The 26,455-nt window shown below is 40.5% G+C and overlaps 1 protein-coding gene across 1 annotated transcript in view; it reads right to left on the bottom strand.

Moving 5' to 3' along the window:
* The window catches only part of LOC126182661 (midnolin homolog), a 780,673-nt gene that overhangs the window by 345,573 nt on the left and 408,645 nt on the right, over positions 1-26,455 (bottom strand). Inside the window, exon 3 of the mRNA XM_049924873.1 lies at positions 14,249-14,359. The gene's annotated coding sequence lies outside the window, so the exon portion shown is untranslated. The remainder of the gene's footprint in view (positions 1-14,248; positions 14,360-26,455) is intronic.

The raw sequence follows: 26,455 nt of genomic DNA, 5'->3' as shown, positions 1-26,455 counted from the left end.
ACGTGCTGCTCGAAAGTTCCATCTGCGCATAATCCTTTCAGGTTGCATAGGTCAGGAAGAAGCACATCAAAAAAGTAATTTCTTGATCTTGAAAGAATGTTTCATCTTGCTCTGTGTGCTGTCGCATTTTTTTTTACGGGGACTCAGTACTTACATTCTTGTCACACAATACCGTCTTAGTTAACGTCAGTTTTAATTTGTAACAGCAAAACATAATGTACTACCTGTCTCATGTCTGTAGCCTGCATTGTCTGTGTGAGAGATAAGAAAGGAAAATTAAAAGTTAATGTCCTGTCGATAGCAAAGTCATTAGAGACAGAACATAGGCTCTGAATGGCCAACGATAGGACAGGAAATTGTAGCCTTTTCAAAGGAACCAACCTCGCCTGTAGTAACTAACGAATCGAAGGAAACCTAAATTTACATGGCCTGACAGGATTTGGAGGCCCCTCCCGCGAGCAACAGTGATGTTATCATATGGAACGTTTGACTGGGAGACACAGAAAAGTAAGTGCAAGCGCCTATTTGTAAAAGTTTGCCATTATTTCGTGCACAGTACCCATGTCCTTCGCGAAGTGTGACAATTTTCTGTTGAGTGTAAAAAAATGGCTCTGAGCACTATGGGACTTAACATCTGAGGTCATCAGTCCCATAGAACTTAGAACTACTTAAACCTAACTAACCTAAGGACATCATACGCATCCTTGTCCGAGGCAGGATTCGAACCTGCGACCGTAGCGGTCGCGCAGTTCCAGACTGTAGTGCCTAGAACCGCTCGGCCACTCCGGCCGGCTGTTGAGTGTAGGTGACTGTATTGAGTGAGCGTACAGCTCTGTCATGTTTATGTTGTATGATGAGAGAAGGCAGCGGGAGAAAAACGGGTGCCGGCACATCGCGTACTTCTCTTGAATGTCAACAGGGAGCGCCGTTGGGCTTAACGTCCCCATCTGACGGACAGATCGTTATCAACAATGTTGCATGCCCTCATTTCCTGGGATACTTCAGAGAGTATTTGGAATGTAATAATCCAGGATATTGGTGGGATGATCAGGCGCTTAAAGCCACACTTGCCGGTAGTGCAAATTTCTTACACTACCAGGATTCCACCTATCTTACCTCCGAGTCGAGAGCCACCGCACAGACTGCGCCACCTCAGATGCGGTGCCAGGTTGACTCGGCACTGTTCAACTAAGAGTTTGTGGAGATACGACATATAATGAAGACCGTACCTTTTTGATATGTGGACACACATCCCTTCAACCAGAAAGCACATTTTTGGTATGTAGCACCATCCTAACAGCCGAATACAAGGAGATTTGTATTTGGAACGCTGTACCTTCAAATACGCTCCATGTTTTACTCGTGTCATTTATTTCAGCCTCTGTAACAAGGCTGCCACTCGCGGTTCCAATCGGGACAGTTAGCGTATTGGAAGTGTCTGGGAACTGTTAGTTATAACGAGCCCACGAAGTACTGATATAAACTACTGCTTGCCACCAACAAACAAGTGTATCTAAATCTTGTAGTAGTACGAAACCTTTAACTTCTTGCATGGTTTCTGTACTAAACCCGTACCTTGTTACATGACTAATGCTTTAAGAAGCAATACAACCGTGTCTCCATTTTCTTACGCACACAGGAAATACATCTTAGGGGCCCAGTTACAGCGAGCAGCAAAGAAGGCAGGCGGAGGCGGTGAGCAACGTACATCCAGCGGCGCTATCTGCCATCACCATTAAATATAGATCCCCTGTTTACGACAGGCGCTCCCTGAAATATTAAACACGAACCGGTCGACAGTGCAGATCGTAAAGTAGCTGCCTCGCAGAGAAAGCGACTTCACTACGGTGCCTCTTACAACAGCTGCGCGGAAAGCTCGTGTTTGGTTGCACGATACACTCTCGTAGTCAAGCGCGAAGACACTGCCGGCGGGATTTCGTACTTGCTTAGGCCAAAAGACTGAAGAGCACTGCTGGGTCAACGACTCAAATGCAGCATATGAAGATAAGCAACGTATGCTCAGCAACAAATTTCTTCTTCTTCTTCTTCTTCTTCTTCGGTTAATGTATAAGACAAAATGGTTCAAATGGCTCTGAGCACTATAGGACTTAACATCTGAGGTCATCAGTCCCCTAGAACTTAGAACTACTTAAACCTAACCAACCTAAGCACATCACACACATCCATGCCCGAGGCAGGATTCGAACCTGCGACCGTAGCAGTCACACGGTTCCGGACTGAAGCGCCTAGAACCGCACGGCCACCACGGCCGGCTGTATAAGGCAAATTGCCTGTTACCATACTCCATCTCTTGTATGGTCTTACAACATTTCTTTTTCCAGTGCATTTGTAACTGAGAGCCTTTACTGGGAGTCTTTCACCAGCCGTATGCTCTACATTTTCCTTTCATTTTCCTGTCTTTTTTCGTTTAGGTTACATATTCCTAAATCTTTCCTTACACCCTAATTTATCCTACGATCTTACCTTGTACATCAACTCTTCTTAGAAACCACATTTCTTGAGCCTGCACACTTTTTTAGTGTGTTGTCCCCATTCTTCACCTCTGTAAGTAAGGTTTGGCAGACCTACTGCTATGATTTTATAAAACTCCAGCTGGGATTCTTTCCTGGCTTTATTCTTCAAATTTTTTTACCATTATTCCACATATGGAAGTACATTTATTTAATTTTTGGTCCAGGTCATGGTTACTTATGTAACTATTGTGCATCCTTGACATTTAACTTGATGAAATATTTTATTATTGTGGACTGTTTTAGATTTTACTGGTTGTATGTCCTGAAATACCATTATCGTTGTATCTACAATGCTTATTTGTAATCAGAGGCTATCTGCTGCTAACTTATACACTCTGACCTGAAGGTCATTCTCATTCTCTGCAATTAGATTTAGGCCATATGCATATAAAATTTTATTTAGTCTAATAGATGGATAACCTCGTTCAGCCACTGTACTCCACCAACGGAAGAACGCTCCTATCGGAGCAAAATAAAAATAATAATAATAATAATAATAAAATCACGAATACGCTCGTGTTTAAAAGACTCTGACTGGAAAGGGGGGTAGAATATATCGTTAAAATTTGAGCAATTTGCTACGATTTTTTATTGTTTCGATTTTGTCTCAACCGGATTTTAAGTTCACGTTTTGAGTGTACAAGTAGGGTAAATTTGAATGTACGTACCTCACAAACGGATGAAGATATTAAGAAAATTTTCAAGATTGGTCGAGATCGGGATCATAGGAATTTCAACCATATGCTGTGAATTGCTGCCTTGGAATCCCTGACTCTGTTTTGTTTCTCGATAACGGATAAATATTTTTGAAAACGGAAAGATGGCACTTCTGGATAAATACGGATAGAGCATGCCGTTCAAATTTGAGCACTTTTCTGGTGTTAGTTATTAGGTATCCCTATGACGGCGAGAAAATGGTGAATAGCGCTTTTTTTTCCTCAGGAACTGACCATGAACTGAACGGTACCTCCATAAGCCCCTTAAAGCACACCGTAGACCACATAAGGAAAAAGGACCAACCGATTTGTTCCATTTTCCTAAGCTCTAGGAAGTGTGTAATATTCAAACTTTGTCTGTATTGTAGCATATTTAGAGTAAGACCATCGCACACAGTCCCGCATGGACGACATAGTAGTAAGCATCCATGGCGTACAGAAACATTTGGAAGAGTTGAAACCTTGTAAGTCACCATGTCCGGATGGAATTCCAATCCGGTAATATAAGAACAGTCTACGGCGTTGGCCCTTTGCTTAGCTTGCATTTATCGTGGGTCTCTTCCCCACCGGAAAGTCCCAAGCGACTGGAAAATGCGCAGGTGACTCATGTATGTCAGAAAGGTAAAATAAAAACGGACCCGCAAAATTACAGACCAATATCCCTAACATCTGTTTGCTGCAGAATCCTTGAACATATTCCCAGTTCTGATATGATAAATTTTCTTGAGACCAAGAAACTTGTTTCCTCAAATCAGCGGGGTTTTAGAAAGTATCAATAGTGCGAAACTCAGCTTGGCCTTATGTGACATTATACACTGGGAACTATCGATGAAGGGCAAAAGACAAATTCCATATTTCTAGACTTCCGGAGAGCATTTCCTCGGTGCCCCGCTGCAGACTGTTAAAGAAGATACGAACATATGGAACAGGTTCCCAGATAAGTGAGTGGCTGGAAGACTTCTTAAATAACAGAACCGAGTATGTTGTCATTAACGGTGAATGTTCATCAGAGACAAGGGTATCGTCAGGAGTGCAACAGGGCAGTGTGATAGGACAGCTGTTCTGTTCTGTGTACATAATGACCTGGCGCATAGGGTGGGCAGCAGTTTGCAGATGTTTGCCGATGATGCTGTGGTGTACGGGAAGGTGTCGTCGTCGTCGACTTAGACAAAATTTCTTAGTTGGTGTGATGAATGGCAGTTAGCTCTAAATGTAGAGAAATGCAAGTTATTGCATATGAGTAGGCAAAACAAACCTGTAATGCTCGAATACAGTATTAGTAGTGTGCTGCTTGATACAGATACGCCGTTTAAATATCTGGGCCTAACGTTGCAAAGCGATATGAAATGGAACGAGCATATCAGAACTGTCGTAGGGAAGGCGAATGTTCTACTTCTGTTTCTTGGGAAAATTTTGGGAAAGTATTGTACATCTGTACAGGAGACCACATAGGGGACGCTAATGCGACTTATTCTTGAGTACTGCTCAAGTTTTTGGGACCCGTACCAGGTCGGAATAAAGGACGACTTCGAAGCAGTTCAGAGGCGGGCTCATAGGTTTGTTACCGGTAGATAGGAACAACACGCATGGGTTACGATAACGCTTCGGGAACACAAATGGAAAGCTGTGGAGGGACGGCGACATTCTTTTCGAGGAATGCTACAGATAAAATTTAGAGAACCGACATTTGAAGCTGACTGCGGAACGATTCTATAGCCGCCAGAATAAATTTTGCCTAATGGTCACGAAGGTAAGATAAGAAAAATCACGTCTTGTACGGAGGTATATAGATAGTCGTATTCCATCGCTCCATTTCCGAGTGGAACGAGAAAGGAATTGACTAGTAATAGTATAGGATACCCTCCGCCAAGTACAGTGTAACGCCGGAAATGCATATCCTCCTATTTCCATCTATTGTACTATGATTTTTTTCCTCCTTTTGTTACCTCAAGATATGACATTCCTGTCTTTTTATATATTGTAATTGTTTTACTGTTTGTATATATATATATTTATGCATTTATGTCTATGTATAATTGGTTTGTTTCGTAAATATTATTTGTATTTTTACGCTGGGTCTTGCCTAGGGAAAACTGCTATCGAACGATTACATCGATAGGTCGTGTGAAGAATCAAAGTGTGTAGGCTCTTTGGTAGTGTTAACTCTGCCGCATGAAGCGCGGGCAGAGCAGAGAGAGTCTGGCTGGAGTAGCGAGTGGAGCAGGTGTGTTGTGTGACGCTCCCGCGAGTTGCCGCGCTTTCGGGGTTTGGCAGCATGTAATTGCGCTCGACCTTCGATGATAGTTTCTGACATGGTGTCGCGGACAGGAAGCATTAGCTGGCGCACATCAAGAGCCCGTTTCGTCTGGTGACCGTGTCGAGAAGAAGGCGCGCCAACATCCAGCTTCTGCCACAGCGACGGCCGACAATGAGTGACTGTCGCCACCTCCTCGCTCGACAGCTTCAAACCTTCAATCAACCAACAAGGAAGACTGGAAGCACGTAAAGTTTTAGAACTGTATGGCAGACCTCATCTTTTAAAATTGTTCCATTTGCCTCGCAAAATTACAGCAACTTAGCATGAACCTTTGTTGCTCATTGTTCCAGTTGCATTACCAAGCAGGGTCCCTTCCTTTTCCGGAATGAACCCGAGTGTCGTTGAGATTCAAACGCCAGCATCATTTTATTTCACTGCTTTAATTTCAAAGTTCAATTAAGGTATTCATGGCTGGCTACAGTATTTAGATTGTACAAGCACAAATTAAGAGTGCGAGTTTTGTTACCGTGTTTTAGCTTACCTGTGACTGCAGCTCAGCTTGGTACGTACTAAATTTTACTATTGTTAATTGTTCAGAATCATTTAATTCAAGTTCCAAGTTAAATCTCTTCTTTCTAAATTGCGTAGATTCAAGTAGCTTTTGAAATGATTGTTGAGGTAGTCCAAGACTAAGTGTATTTTACTGAATTTCGATGTGCTTCAGAAAGAAAGCTCACTATTAACTTCAGTCACTAAATTAACTTTAGATTTTCCGGTTTTATTAATTCTTTTGCTAAATTAAGTCAGAGTGTAGCGAAATTTATTACTTCTGACAAACTTCCAGTTTTCACACTACACGTGTCAACCTTCAGTTGCCACGCTTCTAGTGCTAATTATATGTGTAATAACCTTTCTTTTTCAGTTACTATAGTAATTGTCTTTAGGACTGGCGACCGTAATTTCCCCCAAATCTCTAATATCTAATTACCGCTAGTTAATTGTTAACGTAACGGCCGCACATTTACTTTCTTTATTAACTTTACCCCTTTTCATTAGCATTTTTCCTTTCATTTAGATGTAACCCTTTCCTCCCTCTTTACCGACAGATTAACTTCGGTGACGATTGCTTTTCCAAAATTCCCATTAGGTACACGCGGTTTCATTTTTCACTGTCATTAAGGTCGATAAGTGAGGAGGAGGTTACAACAGTACGGTGACTTTCGCAGTATGTTTGTAGATGTAGATGTTTGATAGAAGTGCAGAACGGGCAGATGCAGTATGGTGGATTAGCTGATGACAATGATACCGCTTCTCGACGGCTAGCGCTATCGTATGGTCTACAATTGGTTCGAAAAGTTTCAACCTCGATTTCTCGAAAACCTACTTACTACATTTAAGTGTGAACTACACCCGCGGATTTGGTGTGTGCTTCCCATGCAGCATTGCTAGACGATGTGTTTTCTTTAATTCTTTTATTTTTTTGTTTATTCAGTTCGGCCATTCTAGGGCCTAAGTCTTACAGCGGACCAGGAAATTGGATGTTGGCTGTTGGATATCGGATGTTGAATGGTCGTAGTACATCACTCACTGTGGAAATATATTTTAAAATAATCTGGTTCTTCAAATGTTCTAATTTATCCGTTTCAAATTTATACCTAGCGGCTAGTAAAAGTGGTATAGCAGGGATAACAGTCTAATGAGAATGGTAATGGTGGGAGCTAGCGAAATATTTGCATGTCAGAATTGAAATAGAATTGAAAATATTAAAAAATGCCTGTAGCTTGAGGAACAAAGTTTCATTAGGCGTGCCACCTGCACAAGTTTGGGCGGACGGCGCCTAATGTAAACAAGGGGAGCACGCGGTTGCTGATGTTTACCCCGCCGGGCAGCAGCTGCCAACACGTGGCTGCGTAGACCCGAAGAGAACCTTATGCGTTAACCTGCTACTGCCGAGCAGCGTACAATTACAAGGATTTACTCTGTATCAAACAATTGTACGAGGGTTGTTTTTTTAAGTAAGGGCCGTTCACGCATACAGTCCCGTAGTTCGCGCGGACGCCGCAACAAGCCACCGCGCCACTTGCCGGCATCCTTCCCGTTCACACTGATGCAAGTTGCAGCTCTGTAGCTGACGTGTACGCATCGCTGTGCTGCTTTATAATGTTTACGATTATTGAATCGCCCGCCGAGTGTGAGATACGGTCAGTGATACGTTTTTTGACCGCGAGAAGCCTATCAGCTGCAGAAATTCATCGTCAGTTAACAGAAGTTTATGACTTGAATGCAATGAGTGAAGCTAAAGTGCGTCAATGGGTTAGAGAGTTTAAAAATGGCCGTCAAAACGTCCATGACGAAGAACGCTCAGGCCGGCCCTCTGTGATCACTGACGATTTAGTGGCTGCAGTCGAAACAAAGATTCGTGAGGACAGAAGATTCACAATTTCCACTCTTTCTTTGGAATTTCCACAATTTTCAAGATCGGTTTTGTACAAAATTGTGTCTGAAAACCTAAACTTTAAGAAACTGTGTTCTCGGTGGGTACCCAGATTCCTCACAGAGGACCACAAAGGGAAGAGATTTGCCACTTCATTGGACTTTTTGATTCGTTACGAGGAAGAAGTGGATGACATGTTGAGTCAAATTGTCACTGGAGATGAAACATGGGTATCCCATATCACTCCCGAAAGCAAGCGACAATCGATGGAATGGCGACACACAACCTCACCCGTCAAGGTCAAACCCAAACAGACGCTGTCAAAGCGCAAGATTATGGCAACTGTGTTCTGGGACCGGCGCGGTGTTTTGCTAGTGGACTTTATGCCACGAGGAACGACAATCAACTCAGATGCCTACTGTGCAACTCTAAAGAAGCTCCGCAGAGCAATTCAAAACAAAAGGCGCGGCATGCTGACAAAAGGAGTTTTGCTCCTGAACGATAACGCTAGGCCTCACACCTCTCAAAAGACTCGGGATTTGATTGATTCTTTTGGCTGGGAAGTTTTGGACCATGCACCATACAGCCCCGACCTTGCTCCTGGCGATTTTCACCTTTTCCGGTATCTGAAACACCATCTGGGCGGGCAGCGCTTCAATGACGACGATGAAGTGAAAGCGGCCGTGAACTCTTGGTTGTCGGAGCAGGCGGCCGAATTCTTTGAAGAGGGAATTAAAAACTTAGTTGTACGGTATGACAAGTGCTTAAATAAAGAAGGCAACTATGTAGAAAAATAGGTAAAAGTGTGTAGAGTCAGAAAATAAAAGTTTTTTTTACAAAAGTATTTGTATCGTTTTTAAAAATAAAAACGGCCCTTACTTAAAAAAACAACCGTCGTATTTGCTGCCATTTGTGGAATGTCGAATAAAAGTTCGTCGTAATCGCAACGTAGAAGCACAGACTCGCACTGCTATTTTTTTTATACATGAATTCTTGTTAGGCTTGTCCTTAGTACCATATCTTTGGTGTGTAGTATTCCCTCTCAGGAGTTTCTATTGCACAGTTGCTTAGTTCTCCGTCCTCCCTTGAGTATGGCACCAGGAAGACTGCTGTAATAAACAGCCTACCCTTCTAAGATGTTTTATAGGCAATTTCACTGTTTTCTCGACGTTTCCACCACCTTCTCATTCGTTACGCATCTATTCAATGGTTTTTGAGAGTTAGTTTCAAACAACAAACTTCAGATGAAATGTTTATATGTTGTCCTAGTTACTACTCCATAATTTTTGGTACTGTGGTAAGGCTGTAGAAAATTCACGTTTTTGGTGGTAGACTAGGCCTCTGCTGTTGTTAAAATACGGTCCGTGCACTATATAGCGAAACAGTCCTGTACATCAATAGAATGAGCACCGACAACGCTTGGTATAATGCGCGGATCAGGATACACCATTTCCAAGTATGAGTTCTTGTCAAGAAATGTATTGTTTTCCTTCTATGACTTGTGTGAGTTTCATAGTTTCAAGAATATGATTATTAGCACTTGTCTCGCAACTCGTCAAGAAACCCAACAGGATCGGTAAATTACTAACGGGTTGAGTTTCTGACCGTCTTACTCGATGACTGTACAAATTTCAGTATTGAGATCCACGCAGTCGGTCAATTAAGAACAACTGTATGCTCCACGTTACAAGTATCGCGTGGATTGTGACGGTGCCAGAGTAACGTACACCAGACTTTCCATGTACCTTTCATAAAATAACAAAAACCTGTGGCCATGGAAAACGTGTGTGTCAAGCAATTCATCGCCATTGGTTCTGTAACATCAGACGTTCACTTGCGTCAAAGCTAACTGGCGCTTTGAATAAAACGGTATATACAACTGTTGCAACGTTAATAGGAGGACGCTATTGCAGACATTCTCGCAGCGGCTGATATGCTAAGTTTGCAGCCACACTTAATTAACCATGTGCGCTCATCTGTACAAAGCTTGTAAGAGTTTTGCACTCACGTAAGCTCCAAAAATTTTGAAATAGTTTCGTAATTTACTGCACCAAGTATTACGTTTGTTGGGACTCTTGACAAAACGCAGAATGCGTCGGGACTTTTGACAAAATACAGAATGCATAACGATCAACAGCTACAAACAGTTCTCAACTTCTCATTTCCAGAAAAGAGCTCCCTCATGATAAGTGATCTTTTAATCATGTTTCAGCATCTTTGTGCAGTTATCATTGGGTACTTTTATTACAGTCTTATTCTCTGTGAACCAAATTTTGTGTCTGTGTTTGTAAGTTTCAACAAAAACATGTCCCGTATTTCTGCGTGTGTGAGCATGTACATGAGAACGAGCGTCACAGAGATAACTATGGCAAGTTATAGAATAATGAAAAATGATCTTCCAATACCTAACAAACTAGAAAATTAAGACCGTAACAAAAGTAGCTATTGATGACTCAAAGATGCTGAAACACGTCTGGCTGCAAAAAAGATGTTTGCATAACAGAATGACCTAAATTCCCTTTAATTACTCTGCAAACACGGCTGCTGTTAGACCTTTACAACTAAATTACGGTGGTAATTTAAACATTCTACACAACGTACTAAGCAGTGTACGTATCTTTATGACACATTTTGTATGTAGTTAGTTGAAATAATCATCCATGTGAAGCAGCAAAAGAGAGTGGGTAGGAAGAGTAAATGATGACAGTCATTACACAAATTTTTCAGAATAATGGATACACTAGCACGAATATTATTCACTCCGAATTAGACAACCTCAAGACTATTTTACAGATTTTATGCGTACCGGAATAGTTGCATACAAGTGGTAATTTTTTGGGTCTAGTGAAGCAGGGGATACAACCCGTCGGCTTTGACCAATGACGTCATACATTAGTCATAGATAGTAATGTCTTCACTTCGAGGCATAGATAATAAAGCAGTTCTGTGTTCCGTATAAGCGCTATCATCGTACATTAAAATAATTATTCGTAATGATATTGAGGTAATTTGGAGTATTAGTTTGTTATTGTAGAACAATTTTTAGTGTCTTATTTTTGTTTATAGGAATGGATTTGTCTGTTTGTGAGTATGTAATTTTCGTTACTGTCTGTCTAGGCGAGCTTCGGTTATTCCTCGATATTTCCGTGTGATAAGTTCATTTTCCCATTACCTTCTTTCACTGTATTTCACTATTTTGTCATATTTCACTGTTTTATTCCACCAATATGTGTATTTTCGTGTTGTGAACTGCGTAATAGAAATTTCTCGGCTGTTGATCTTCTTTCGTTTCCCAGCACTAGTATCAGTAGGACATTTTCGAATGTGTACTTGCTATATTACGGGTGAAACCCTTGAGACAACTACAACTTGTATCCCGTCCTTCACTTCGCCTTTACAGTGACGACACTACTAAAATTTTTATCCCGTCCTTCACTTCGCCATTACACTGACACTATATATCTCAATTGGAGAGAAAGATACAAATGTTGCATATAGCTATATAGCTCAAGTAACGAATTGGATGCTATTAGCGTCCAAGGCAACAAGAAAACTGTACCCCATAGTGAAGTACGGGATACAAATTGTACGTGTGTCGTCTTCTTGTCTTCGTGTAGTTCCATTGAGGTACAGGTTGCAAATGTAACTTACGTCTATTTCCACCTTTTCGTTACCAGTGTACATATATAGAGGTCAACGGAAGTCTGGTATTCATATATTACATACGTAGGTCCTTCTGTCATCAGTGGTACTGATATGTAAGTAAGAAAAGACTGTTAGTAATAGCGGAGACGAAATAAACAACGCATCTACAATTTGTATCCCGTGTTCCACTTAGGGTTTATTGAAGCGGAGGATACATCTTTCAAGTCAAGAACAGGACAGTAATGCTAGTGAAAACGAAGAAATCGACTTATGACAAACTCCTATTCCGTACTGTACTTAAGCAACACACTTCGAATGAGCTTTTAATTTGTATCCGGTGTTTCATTTACGGTTTAGTGAAGCAGGGGATACGTAGTTCAAGTGAACACCAGGACAGCAATGCTAGTTGAAACTAAGAAATCGACGTACGCTGAACTTTTATCCCCCACTGCACTTAAGCAATACTGTTCGAAAGAGTTTCGAGATACAACTGACATACATGTAACGCGATGTATTCTTTGCTAGTAATATATTTCATTCATTTCTTTCCATTGTATTTTGCGGAGAAATACTAAGATACAAACACGCGATATCGTTAACATCAAAATACTACTGGCCCTTATATATTTGAAGAACAGTTTTTCTCTCTTGCATTCCTTTGTTTATGAACATTCTTCTCGGCTCTTTCATCTTTGTAATACATGCTCTCTGGCCAATTCTGACTTAATTGGTCAAAGCTGACGGGTTGTATCCCCTGCTAAACTAGACCCAATTTTTTTCCAGAATAAATCCATAAATTCATCATGAGCAGAGTATAGTTCAGTGATGATGAGAGAAGAAATCTTCCTATATACCCCTGTAATGCTCAAATAGGGTGCTGGGCGTAGCTGGAAACGTACTGCAGTTCTCCCGTGTGCTCTTATAACTACATCTGTGCATAAAGGCAATGCCAATTTTGTAGACTGTATCTTGTAATGGAACAACAAGCGTGTGATATGGTGGATAATGCTTGGTCACGAAACAGCGCACAATTTAGGTCCAATGCTATCTTTATAATTAAATTCAGGAATTCATAAATATCTCATTTTGCTTTAAAATGACCATATCTCGCCATTGTTCTCGTTGGAAGTCAAAGAGGTCCACAAGTTTGCATCACGAATGACTGGCCAACTGCACTGTCGAATAAGCTCTGCACTGCCATAGTGCTGACTTCCCTCCGGTAACATACGACAGTGCCACTACGGTAACGATCCGAGGGATCTCACTGGGACAATATTCTCTGGTAAATTTGTATTCTGATTATTCTGAAAGCAAGCGGTGTACTTTCTTCCAACGATGCATTATCTATCAAATGAAGGTACATATTAAAATATTTATGAATGAGCTGTCTGTCATCATTTAATCAAAACGCTTCTGAAAAGTGTTTGAAACGTAGCAAGCTGTAGTTATTAGCAAGCTAGCAACATTTTTATTTAATATAAACCTTACTAGCCTGTATAAATAATGTTTTCTTCTCATAAGCAACAAATCCTAAGTTTCGAAGCCTTGCATTGTCAATATTTGTTAAACTGATCGCTACCCTTTCGAACTATTTCTGGACGCCGAAATGTTATATGTTAAAGCATTTGTGACATGAAGCTGCATGTTTAGCCAGGATGACAGAGGTAGGAGCTTTAAGCTGGATCGCCGATTGAAAATCCACTCGTTCACCGGGACTCCACAGAAACAAGTACCGCCAGCTTCTTTTACAAATTTTGTAAAGTATTTTCATATGAGTATCTGAATAATACCAACAACATGTTTGCCGTTATTTATTGTGTTATCCTTGTATATCTTTTTGTCAGTAATCGAATATTATGTTTTCTGTTGCATATGCTTGCACTTCATAGTAAACTTGCTAGCATACAAGTGCTGTCGCATCGGAGGGAGTGGTATCAGTGAAACTAAATAACTAGAGGCAGAACCTAAGTTAAACTGTAAACAATGAATGTCGAGCTGCACCTTAGAGCGTTAGGACCTGTATTCTCATGGTAAGAGTACTGGAGTTAACATAGTAATCACACGACATATGTGAAAACAACCACATTCTATAATTCTTTAAATGTAAGGCTGCGTATAAGGAACCTGGTTGGACTGAAGGATTGCGTTAACGAGTGCTACGGCTGATGTAGGTGAGCTACTTTCTGGGTCTCGAATTCAACTGCTTTTTATGTAACTACGGAACACAATCCAGCCAAAGAGACCTTAGAAAAACGCGTGGTAGCAACAATATACAATATTATGACATTAAGTTGGGGCGAATAATATGAATTTGACATAATTCTGTTTTCACTAAGGGGTATAATTAAACTATAAAACTTTAAATGTCATTGTATTAATTAAACAGGTACAGTCAACCTTACTCATGAATCGTGCTATACTGACATCTCTTGGTAAAATATCCCTTAATGAAGTGAACTTTAATTTTTAATATTTGAGTATATAAATCCAATACTCAAAGTCTGAGATTTTTCAGAGTAACACTGGAATCAAATTTCTGACTTTCATGAACCTCGTCAGGTCCTAACACCCGTAAGTCGTAATGTCTTTCTTTTCTCCCTCAAGTTTTAATGTGTTCACATTCACGTTAGCACTGTTGATTGTGACAGTTGATACAACATACCTTCAACATCGGCCATGGTAGTTCCGAGACTAGCGTAGGAAGACCAGAAAGTCAGTGTTGGCTTGACGGTTTCCCACTGGTTTTGAAGGCTGCCTGCTTGGCTACTGCAAGCTGCAATAGAAAAAAAAAATGCATGAGATGGTTATTGTTGAAGTGAACGATCTTAAAATTTAGAGTTATTCATTCACTTCACTGATATCATCATGAAACTCAAACGGATGAAAATGAAATTACTGTCAAATGAATAATTAGCTTCTGAATCAATTCCTGGATTCAACGTGGAAGCATTAAATCACCGAAGACGAAGTCATATTACTATTCCTTAATCTTTTGCATTAGCCTGATCTATCACAAACAAAAATAAAAAGGAAGTAGCAAAATAACACCATGGTTCTACCTGGAAACGATTAAAGTCTCCATTTCTTTACAGAGTCTGTCTTTTACTGTTTGAATACGATATTAGATTTACGCTGGTTGCTATGGCGACTTTTCAACAGCGACCGTTGCATGGGTGCGATTACAACATTCGCAATGTTCGTGACGTCGTTTTCCAGCGATGAAATGTGTATGAAGTTTGTCCTCTCGACGATTAGCGTCACTGCTGTCGTGGCTATTTGAGCAACAATCGCAACTGCGCTAGAAAAGAAACTGATAATCTTTGTAAGTACTCCCGTTCACAGTTATACTGTATCCGTAAAGAAAAGCTACTGGTTAATCTCATATAGATTACTGCTCAGAGCGATGTTACTCGCTAGCGCTAATTACTCATCTTCAAGTTTTTCCAAGTTTTCAATAAACTTGTGTTGCTTCAGTTAATATTTCAGTTAGTGATGTTAATGATCCGATTATATTCGTGAGGATATGATACAGAAGTAACTGTAGAGCTATGAAAATCTTGATTATTTTATCACTCTCTTTGATTCAAGTGGTATTTCTCTGCATGTTAGCATCGTGCAGGTTTCACTTAGGCCATAACAATCACGCAAGAAGCAGCTACAACCCGATGGAAATTGATAAGTTTAAATAAAATGTTAAAAAAACAATTATAATCCCTTTATTGCTCTTGATATAAACTTTTTTAAGTTAAATATCTTCTTCGCGTAGAATTCAGAATTTCATTAAAGTTCTACGTGTGTGAAGATGATACACGGTTAATATTGAGGAAGTTTACAGAGAGGTTAATAGGAAAATACTGTTCTTCAAATTTGGAGAATACCTAGTTCGTGAGGTATCAAGCAATACATTACTTCGCCATGTGCATATCGCGTAATGACTGCGATGACAGAGCAGGAGAAATTCTGGCACGTACATCTGGTATACGGTGTTTGCTGTGCAACTTCCGATAAGGGAGTGCGAAAGGAAGCTGCGACTGATTCAGGTACGTTTTAAGTAGCATGTCAGATACATTACGGCCAATGATGAGAATAATAGGGCTATCGCTTTTACGACTGAACTGTTATGTAGGCCTACACAGGAGCGCGGTACTCTGCTGACAGCTGTAAATTACAGCGAGTAAACGTGCATCCTTGGAAGTTAGCTTACCATGGAGAATGGCCATTCTCTCATCGATGTAGACCCACCGCAAGATCATGCTGTTGCAGCTTGTGGACAGGAAGTAAAAAGTTTTGAACGAAGTATGGAGTAAATGTCATTGATAATTGTAGTGAAGTAAAATGCAGTTATAGTGAAGAACGATGGCACGAGAAGAGAATGCAGCACTAAACTTTAACAGAACAAAAACTGAAAGTAAAGAAACTAAATTTCACAGTTAAAGCTGGCATTTCAAAACAAACGAATAAGATAGGTGTAACGACTGTTGATTGTGGCGTTCCCGTTGTAATCCATACATATCAGGGAGAGTGTCCTTCCATGAGGGAATCTGTACTCAGCTCGTAGCCAAGAGAAACTCTTTTCGGTAGACAAGTTAATCAGTCGCTCATCCACGTAACTTGTCGTTAGAACGTTCTGTAATCCTGCTATCTACGTAGGAAGTTTTAGGTATAAACATGTTTTTCATGGACAGTTGAAGGAAAATAATCAGTAGAGTAACGACACGGAGATTACAACAGATTTATGAATTTCTCAATTTTATGACGAGCGCAAAGACTGACAGATAATGAATACACACAGTAACATTGAATAACAGACCAAGAAACGACGTCATGAACCTTTATAAATCAAAACTGTCTGCCGCAGTGATATAGGAACAAGAATTTTTGCTTTGGCCATATTGTGTTCTAGCAACAGGGCCAAACAGATGCAAATCTTTATTGGAGCGGAATATTTCTCTTACTCTGCTAGACTCCACAGATGTTCTTCTATGCTCAAATTATGATCCTACCCAAAAATTACAAGTGTAGAGGACAATGTGAAATTTAAAATTTTAGAGCTGATCACTGTTCCCCAAACCGTGGGAACGGTCTATCTGCTTCTGTTCTGAAATTGCTCCATAAATGTTTTCCCACATACGATAATTTGTTTTCATACTATTTGGACACTATCACAGTGTCCCAGTAGAGTGACTACTACAGCATCGTAATCAGTTCACGATACTGAAACGACCATTCTGAAAAGTCGGGGTACACAAAGAGCAGAGTGCTTTTTAGCATCGTGTGTTTATTTATCTGTCGAGGCAGTGGCTTTCGTTAATAAAATAAGATACTTTTTAACATCTGATAATTCTTGAAAAAAAAAGAACAAAACTGTTATGTAATACCAGATAAACAGTGCAATTACGTCCTGATAACGTAATTTATATGGAAGTGGGCAAGAAACAGTGCAGCTACACTAGCTCTCACAGCAATGCACTCATTAGGATGAGACGTGAGGCAAATGCCACGGAAAAGCATCTTGAAACGTTCGCGGATAAATCTCATGCAACTACCACCATAAATCGTCGTGAACACTGCTTGTCATCAACCAGTGACGCAATGGAAGCAACGAGTATCTTCCTATGTACGGATTGTCCTCGCTCGTAAGTCAACACCTGGCTTCATTAACATAGTTCCAGCACCGCTGTACAATGTGTACTCGGTCACTGAGGTGAAACATTAGTATGGCCGTTGACTACCAGTTATACCATATTGCCTGGTTACCTTAGCGAAAAATTTCACTCTAAGCTCTGTCTAGCGTTAAGTCACTGACAATGAATACCTTTGAAGGATGCACATCGTACCCTTTCAAAGTTCTCCAGTTGCATTTATAACTCACTAGGTTAAAACGTAGAAGTTATATCTAGATTCCTGAAACCCTGTCTTTGCCTCTTAACTACACTAGTAAAAAGTCTTGTTGATCATTTCATGATCAAGCACATCGGAGCCTTAATTAGAAAATATAGCTTCGTCTCCGACGGCTTGTCCACTGGTAGAAGCGATGTCCTTGTGTCAGGGATTTTGGATGAGTTCCGCTTCGGCACAAAGTAAGTTTTAATCTGTCACGGCGGAGGTTCATTTCAGCACTCAGTCTCCTTGCGAGTGAGAGGTTTCATTTTAGTTGGAGAAGATGATTTCCTTCAAAGAGAAGATGAAGATGTTTCTCTCTTTCTTTTGAGAGTTCTTTCCCAGCAAATTGAGAAGAGTTCACGTATTCCACACTAGTGCTAACTAGTTTGAGATCTCTACCGTGTAACACGTACCCGGTAGCATCACTATAGTGTTACTTCCACGGGTACCACTATTAAATAATAAAACTAATCACTGCAGCCACTATGTCCCGCCACGGTATATTTTTCGTAAGAAACTGGTCATATGATAGGTCACTTATGCTGTGCACAGTTCCATAGTACTACTCTATTTCTAAACCTCCGAGAAATGATTCGTTTTAACAGAGCACAATGAGATTTTTCGGATTACTGAGTCAAATGAGTGCAGTATTTTTAGTTAATTTGTTTCTCTGAAACTCGTAAAAAAGTAGATACTGTAACTTTGGAACTGAATTACACTACCTTCCTAAAAGTAGACTACTTTTACCAGTATATGAAGCCTATTACTAATGTGCTTTAGAGATCAATGTTACTGAAAAACCCTTAAAGGAATTAATAGTGTGTATCACCAATAATTTGGGCAGTGGAATCTTTCTATAGACCTCCTCTGCAACTCGTAGGCTTGATGTACTACAAAAGGGAAGTAATTTCAGATTTCAGAAGATATGACAAAATTATCAGTATGAGAAAAAAATGAACTGACAAAAAAAAAAATAGCAAAACTCGTAGACAGAGAAATTCAATATAGAAAATTCTTCAAAAGAGCTGCACACAATGAATACAATACTCTTAAAAATATAAATAATAACTTAAGGACACAAAATGCACTAAAAGTGAAATCAGATAAGGGTAATACTGTGGTTGTTATGAAACACGAAAATTATGTAGAAAAAGTGCTGACTTCTTGAAAAACAACAATGTCATAACTATATAGCACAACCCAACTAGCAGATTCAATGCAAAGTTAAAAAAAAAAAGGTTGAAAAATTGTCAAGTTATCTTCTCAGCTCAAGATAAGAAACAAACAAGTCAATCAACTTTCTGAGCCTAACAGTAAGTAATAACGACAACGCCATACTTTTGAGGTGTGCAGAAAACGACGACGACAGATGTCATTATTAACAATCACAACTGTAACCCAAATTCACAAACTTATTTTCTTCAAATCAATGATCAAATTTATTACGGACATACTACTCGGCACGGACGGATAAAGCAGAACAAATAGAAAATGCGATGAAAATTCTACACTGTGTATCTAAGGGAACCACAATGAATATTTTGGAAGAACTCTAATTTCCAGACAAAATTGTTAATGAACATACAGAAGTAAAGAACATGCAATATTTAGAAAACTTTATTGACTTCGTAAAAAAGGATGATCTTCAGCGCCTCACAATAAAAAGAAATAAAAAAAAACAGTAGAGCTCTCAACAGAAATTATGTATCTACTCAGTACATGAAAGCATAGAGTAGTACGATCTTTGTACGTAGCTGTTACCACTGAGACTTCGCGAACATGAATTTTAAATTTACTGTAAACGTGTGCGTGTCAGTAGAGTGGACTGTGCTGTCAAACGAACTTAAGTGCAAAAAAAGTGCACACAGTACATAACGTTCGGACAAGCTTCATCATCATGGAAACTGATAAATCTCAACAGATGCTCCAAGACACTATAATGTGTGACTTTAGAACATAAATACGTACCAAAATAGATGTAAGCCATCTAACTGCTATCTTTATAATTTTATACGAAAAAACTGTATATCATATATTCCACGATTGCTTGAAAGCGCCAAACTGCCGAAATGAGAACCGTCGTATGTAAATAACGAACTAATAAAGTCAATGTGCAGCAGAAAATGGGAAAATAATTAATATGCCAAATGGGAAGTAATTGCGACTTTAAGGAGTGGCGGAGGGGATATCCGGAATATTGTACTCGTGTCGTGCAGATCAGTCACTAACAGTCTTGGCTAAAGTACTATGCTGTGAAATGTCAAGGGTAATGGGCTCCAATGAACACGAATATTCTTAACACATATGGTCAATGGTTGAAGGCACATAATCAAATACGTGGCCACATCTCACCAAAGACGAAATCTGAACATCGCATCAGACTGATAAATTGTTTGAGAACTGCAAGTGCATAAAACATCAGCTATGAGACAAAGAACAAAGAGCATGGAAAAGGAGAAAGATGGAATTTTCGTGTGGGCCCGGATACGACTTACTGCCAATCAACTGTCAGATAAGTTGCATAAAAAAAAAACCTGGAATGCGGTTACTATCTGACCACAAAGCCCACGTCGTTAACTTTGCCAGATTATAAATTTAATTTCTCACATACTTACAGAAAAGGTTTTGTTGAAGCAAATTAATAAAGAAAACTCATGAACAGATCCTCAACATTCGACAAATAACTGAGAAGTCGCGAGAGTTCTTTGCTCCTGCTTTAATCTGCTTCCTTGACTACAGGAAAGTCTTTTGACTGTGTTGTCTCGGAAAAGTTGTGACAGGTGCTGACAAGAGTTTTGTGGCGCATCACACTTCATAGCACTGATCAGAAGACTATACAACAAACACCTGCAGCTGTGAAGACAAGTGCTTCTATGTCTCATTCCTTCAGTGTAGCAGAAGGTGACAGACAGCGTTGTGTCCTACGACCCCGCCAACTGTATAACATTTATACAGAACATTTCATTAAGAATGCTCTTGATTGTTAGCATCTCAGTTGGTGGTAGAACTATTATCAACCACTGATTTGCTGACGTCACCGAGCTTTTATCCTACAGCGAAGATGAACTTGTTAATCTGCTATCAATAGTAAGTAACATTAGTGTATCATGTGGATTAGACAGCAATTCCAACGAGTTCAAACTCATGATAACTGATCGAGGAGCACAGGTCCAACTCTCAAGCCGATTAAAGGAACTGGAAGTCTGTTCTTTCACCTATCTTAGATCAACAGATGAGACAGCAAGACGGATAACGCTAGGCCGAATGGCTATGAAGGATCTCACCAAGATATGGTAGAACAGAGCCATAATGAACTGCACAAAGATTGTTCCGACAATCATGTTTTCCGTCTTCATTTATGGTTACGCATTACGAACTCTCAAGGCCAGAGACTAGCAGCACGTTGACGCATTTGAGCTTTGGTACTGGCGTGCGGAATGTTAACCAGTGGAGTCGCCATCCTTCACGGTAATGCACGTCCGCATGCAGCGGAAGTGACACAGGACTCGCTTCAGTGGTTTCAGAGAGAAATGTTTCAACATCCGCCATACAGTCTGGACATAGCTCCACGTGATAATCACTTATTCCCCAAATTGAAAGATTTTTTAGTGGACAACACTATGGGAGTGTTGAGGAACTTAATCCAGATGACACTATGATTTTCCAGAAGGATTGTATGCACATAAATGCAATAATTAAAATAACTAACCTTGTTGGAGTTGTAAAACTTTTCCTAACAATGAAAAGTAAGATAAAAGTCCACTGTTGACAAAGTTTAGCTAAACAGACTCATACTGGTGCCACAGCCGTCTGTATTGCGCTTTGAAAATCACTCTTCCGCATCAGTGGATGAACTGTCATAGATTTGCATGGGTGAGTTAACTTAAATGTACATCTTTATTAATTATATTATTGTCGTTAGTATCACCTTAAACATTTACTATTACATACAGTTGTAAAAATGTTACCCAAAAAACTTCACAGACAGTATTAAGGAACTTATTTCTAAACATACTTCCAGAATTAGAATTATATGACATCTCTCCTACTTATTTGAGGGGAAAGCAATTCACTAAATCAACTATATGAAATGCTGTACAGCACTGATGATTTACCAAATGATGGTGTAGATGTGGCCCTAACTCCTCCTCTGAATGCCAAAGGTGGCATTACTGATTAAGCTTCAGGTGCTGAGGATAATCCTTCTATAAATAACTGACCAGCAAGTCAGCTAAAAGCAAACATTTTGATTACCAACTCACATATTCGGGCTTTCACTGAACATTCAACAATGGAAACAAATTATTTTCAGACAGAACAAGAACCCGGAACTTCTTCAGTATGCAGTAAGAACAAAACTGTTACTGATAGTAATCATCAGTGATCTCAGTCGTCCGGAACCGCGCTGCTGCTACGGTCGCAGGTTAGTTAGGTTTAAGTAGTTCTAAGTCTAGGGGACTGATGACATCAGATGTTAAGCCCCATTGTGCTTAGAGCCATTTGAATCATTTGATCTCAGTCAGCTACCCCTCCCGTCCTCAAAAAAATATGAAAGTGACTATGTTTCACAAAGTAATTACAGGAGAGAAGAATGTTATAACAGGACAAAAAACATCAGTATTGAGTCAACTTTAAAAAAGAAATGTAATCTTGTGATAAAATCTTATGGGGCCAAACTGCTGAGGTCATGGGTCCCTAATCTAACTGAAACTAACTTATTCTAAGGACAAAACACACACACACACACACACACACACACACACACACACACACACACACACACACACACACACACCCATGCCCGAGGGAGGACACGAACCTCCGACGGAGGGAGCCTGAATAAACTGTAGAATGGCCTCTAATGAATACTATATCTAAAAAACGGATACGAGTCTTTTACGTTCCGGCGTAAAAGTCAAGCGCTGGCATGACAGTCAGAAACAGTAGAGAGGGCTGTGAAGAACACGTCAACCAATAGAACCTTGACCGTCCCCTGTCTAGGACGATAACGAGACAGCAGCGGACTCTAGGCGAAGACAACATAAGCGCCGCGCTGCCTGGCTGCGGTCCAGTTGAAGACTAGCCATTCTACGAGCACTGTAGCATCGACTTAGAACTGTATTGTTTCGCTTGTATTAGGATTTGTGTTTACTGAATAGATTTTCTTATTTTGTATGTCGCCCATTGCTTGCCACACACCACTGTAAATTCTCAAAGTTAAGTAGTGTCATTTATTTTACTGTAATAAAAATTCATTAATCCGATTTGCTTGCATTGTTATCTAGCGGCCCGAAAAAGCAGGTTTACTAGGCACCCCATATTCGACGAGTAGACAGTACACAACATTGGCGACAATTCTTATAAAAACACGCCTTTCGCGGCCACGGTAATTTCTTTTGTGTTTTGCTGGTGCCGTAACTCCACTTTGTCTCTTCCTTGCAGCGGCGAAGTATTTAACAGTATTTCTTACAGTATTTGTGCTAATCGGTGTTTTCCGGTGCGGAAATTTTCTTCGCTTGTGTACTTATTGCTTACCTTGTTTGTTTATTGTATTTATCTCTTCCAATATGAGCAACCCACGTATCCCACCCCCTGCTCAGGGGTCTCAGCTGCAAGTACCAGATGCAAGGCAGCTAATGCAGAAGTTTCAGTTTCAGACACAGCAAATATCAACACTGCTAAACACAGTACAGCAGCTCCTGGCGAACCAAACTACTAATGCAGCACAAGCAACATCTAGAGCAGCTCCAAGTGCCATATCGCCTTTTAGACAGTTTCATGGAAAAGAAGAGGAATGGCTCGAGTGGTTGCAACAGTCTGGAGCCCACAGAATTGCTCACAATGAACCAGATACAGAGGTACTGTCCACGGTAGGAAGTGCAGTGTTCAGACTTGCTCAGAAGTTATTTTCTAACGCCACTTCGAGTGAACTTTCGTATGACCAGGTTGTAGATTCGCTAACTGTTATGACCAACAAGTGAATGTGGTAGCAGCTAGGTACCAATTCTTTAATTGCAAGAAACGGTCAGAACAAACTTACCATGAGTGAGTAACAGATTTGCAGGGTCTGAGGAGGAAATGCAAATTAAAATAGGCTTGTGGTACTCTATATTCAGATATTATGTTGCGTGATATGATCGTGTAAAGTGTAATAGATATCAAACATAGAGAACAGATTTTCAAACAGTCTGATCCAGATTTCAGCACATGGTGCAAATACTCAATTAGTACGATTCAGGCGCCGTGTCGGCCGATAAATCTGAGCAGTCAGCAATTTGTCGGGTCGAGTCGCCCCTTGCTTGTGACTGACCATTAGGCAGTTGCAGCTTGCGCGTGCCATGCCGTGTAAACAGGTCTCTAAACAGGCAAACAGAATTAAGGCGTGCCCTCGGTGTTATTCATGGCACAAACACCAAGACCGCCCATCCTGACAAGCACGGTGTTACGCTTGTGGCAAGAACGGACATGTACAATCCATATGTTTGCATCGGAACAAACTTAAGAATCCTCCCCACTCACAAAAATCTAGTCGCAAGGCCTATGTAATTAATTCAGTGCATTCAAAGACTGCTGCAGGAATTAGCAACCCTAACAAGTGAACAGTTTCTTTAGTGCTATGCCAGTCCAATAAATATTTCGTTTCATTTGCTTCTTAGTGGAAAACGTGTGAAATTTTAGTTGGACACAGGTGCCTCTGTTACACTGCTGAATCGTAACACATATGAATTGTTAGGCTCCCCATGCCTGTCTAAAAGAAGCACGCACCTGACGGCTTATAATGGACAAGACATTCCCGCTCTCGGAAAATGTACTTTGCCTGCCGCGTATCGCTCGCATTCAAGAACTGTAACTTCCAGTGTGCTACACTCACGCAAGTGTGAGAACACATTTGGCCTTTATTCCTTTGATTTGTTTGGCATTAAAATTCAGGACAACGTATTGTCAGTGTCTGCATTTAATACTTAAGACGGTGTAGCTTCCTGAAAGAATTCCCGGAACTCTAAGGAAAGGCTAACAATTTTGCTGTCCATATTACTATGAAACACAATGCTCAGCCGAAATTTTGCCGGGGCATAACTGTTCCCATTGCATTATGGGACAAAGTCTCTCCTGAGCTTAAAGAATTGTAAGACAACGGAGCTAGTCAATGGGCAAGTCCCCTGGGTTTGCTCCTCAGCATTCGCCTCTGTGTCGACTTTAAGTCTACGGTCAACCCACAAACTGTGATTGATACTCACCCGTTGCCACGCCCAGAGGATCTCATGGATTAATTAGGCGCTGGTCGCTACTTTTCAGAAATTGATTTGCGCATTGCGTATCTTCAAATATCACTAGATGAAGAATCTCAAAAAGTGTGTGTTGTGAACACTTATTTGGGGTTGTTTCAATATTTGAGTTTACATTTTGGGAGTGGTTCCACACCCGCCATTTTCCAATGATATTTGGAACAGCTGATTGCTAAAGTACCAAACTGTTCAAACTAATTGGACGATATTGTTGTAGCAGCTCGTGCACCAGAAGAACACATTGCGAATTTGCATGCTTTGTTCCATGTGCTATCTGATGCAGGACTGAAGTTTAGACTGGACAAGCGTGATTTTTTTAAACCTGAGTTGCAGTATCTTGGTCATGACATAAACAGTCAAGTTCTAGATAATCGTCAGTCACATTTGTTAGCCATTCGAGGCCTGGCAGTTTCTTGTAATGTCACGGAATTGCAGTCAGTTTTTGGGAAAATGAACTATTATATTCGGTTCATACCGAATGCTGCACAAATCGCAGCTCCATTGCATCGCTTGCGTCGCAAGAATGTCCCCTTTGTTTAGACAGATGAGTGCCAAGAAACTTTTCAAAAACTCAAAGACGCATTACTCGGTGATCGATGCTTGGTTCACCTTGATCCTGACAAATTGCTTGTGTTGCAAGTTGACGCTTCCTCTTATGGAATCCGTGCAGTTCTTTCCCACAGAATCGGTGATAAAGACAGGCCTATTGTTTTCGAATCAAAAGTGTTGTCCAATGCTCAGTGCAACTATTCACAAACAAAGAAAGAGGCATTGGCTATTGCGCATGGTGTCACCAAATTCGACCACTATTTTTATGGCAGAAAATTCTACTTAGTAACCGATCACAAGTCACTGCAGTCCTTGTTTCATCCGACGAAGCCACTTCCTGTACGAACTGCCCAAAAATTGCAACGATGGGCTCTGTTGTTGTCTCAATACTAGTAAGAGATTCTGTATCGTCCGACAGCTAAACATGGTAACGCGGACGCACTTTCACGTCTTCCGATTGGCCCTGACACATACTGTGATGCTTCTGCTGCATCTTGTTGTCGCATCAATGCTGAGGATTCTGAATTGCTTCAATCCTTTACTCTGAACTATAGGAAAATTGTACAGTCCACGGAAGCTGAACATGATGTGAACATTTTGCTACAGTACATTCGCACATCTTGGCCTCGCTCGTTGCATAGTATGAAAAACTCTGTAGTTCGCCAATACTTTGCATGTCGGCGTAGCCTCGCTATACATCAAGGTGTGATTCTTGTTCAAAATGACAGGGCACAGACACCTGTGTTGATTCCCAAAGCTTTGCGTAAAGAAATGTAGCAGTTACTTCACCAAGAACACTGGGGGATTGTTTGTATGAAACGGTTAGCGCGTCGACACTGTACTTGGGCAGGGTACCAACACCCAAATAGAGCAAATGACGTCACAGTGTCACGCAAGTTCGGAAAATTAGTCCGCTCCGCTACAAAAATTTTCTGCTTGGCCTAAGTCGCAGTCACCATGGCAACGTCTGAACAGAGACTTTGTGGGACCTTTTTGTAACATTGGTTGGTTGATTGTGGTTGACTCTTATAGCAAGTTTCCATTTGCTGTGCCAATGATCTCGGCAACGTCATGTAGCATAATTCAGTTGTTGTCCTCTATTTTTGCCTCGAAGGTTTACCTGAAGTCATAGTGTCGGACAACGGCCCACA

The sequence above is a fragment of the Schistocerca cancellata genome, chromosome 1 (assembly GCF_023864275.1).
Source record: "Schistocerca cancellata isolate TAMUIC-IGC-003103 chromosome 1, iqSchCanc2.1, whole genome shotgun sequence".
In the NCBI taxonomy this organism is placed as follows: domain Eukaryota; kingdom Metazoa; phylum Arthropoda; class Insecta; order Orthoptera; family Acrididae; genus Schistocerca; species Schistocerca cancellata.
This window is presented reverse-complemented; position numbering and strand designations above follow the sequence as displayed.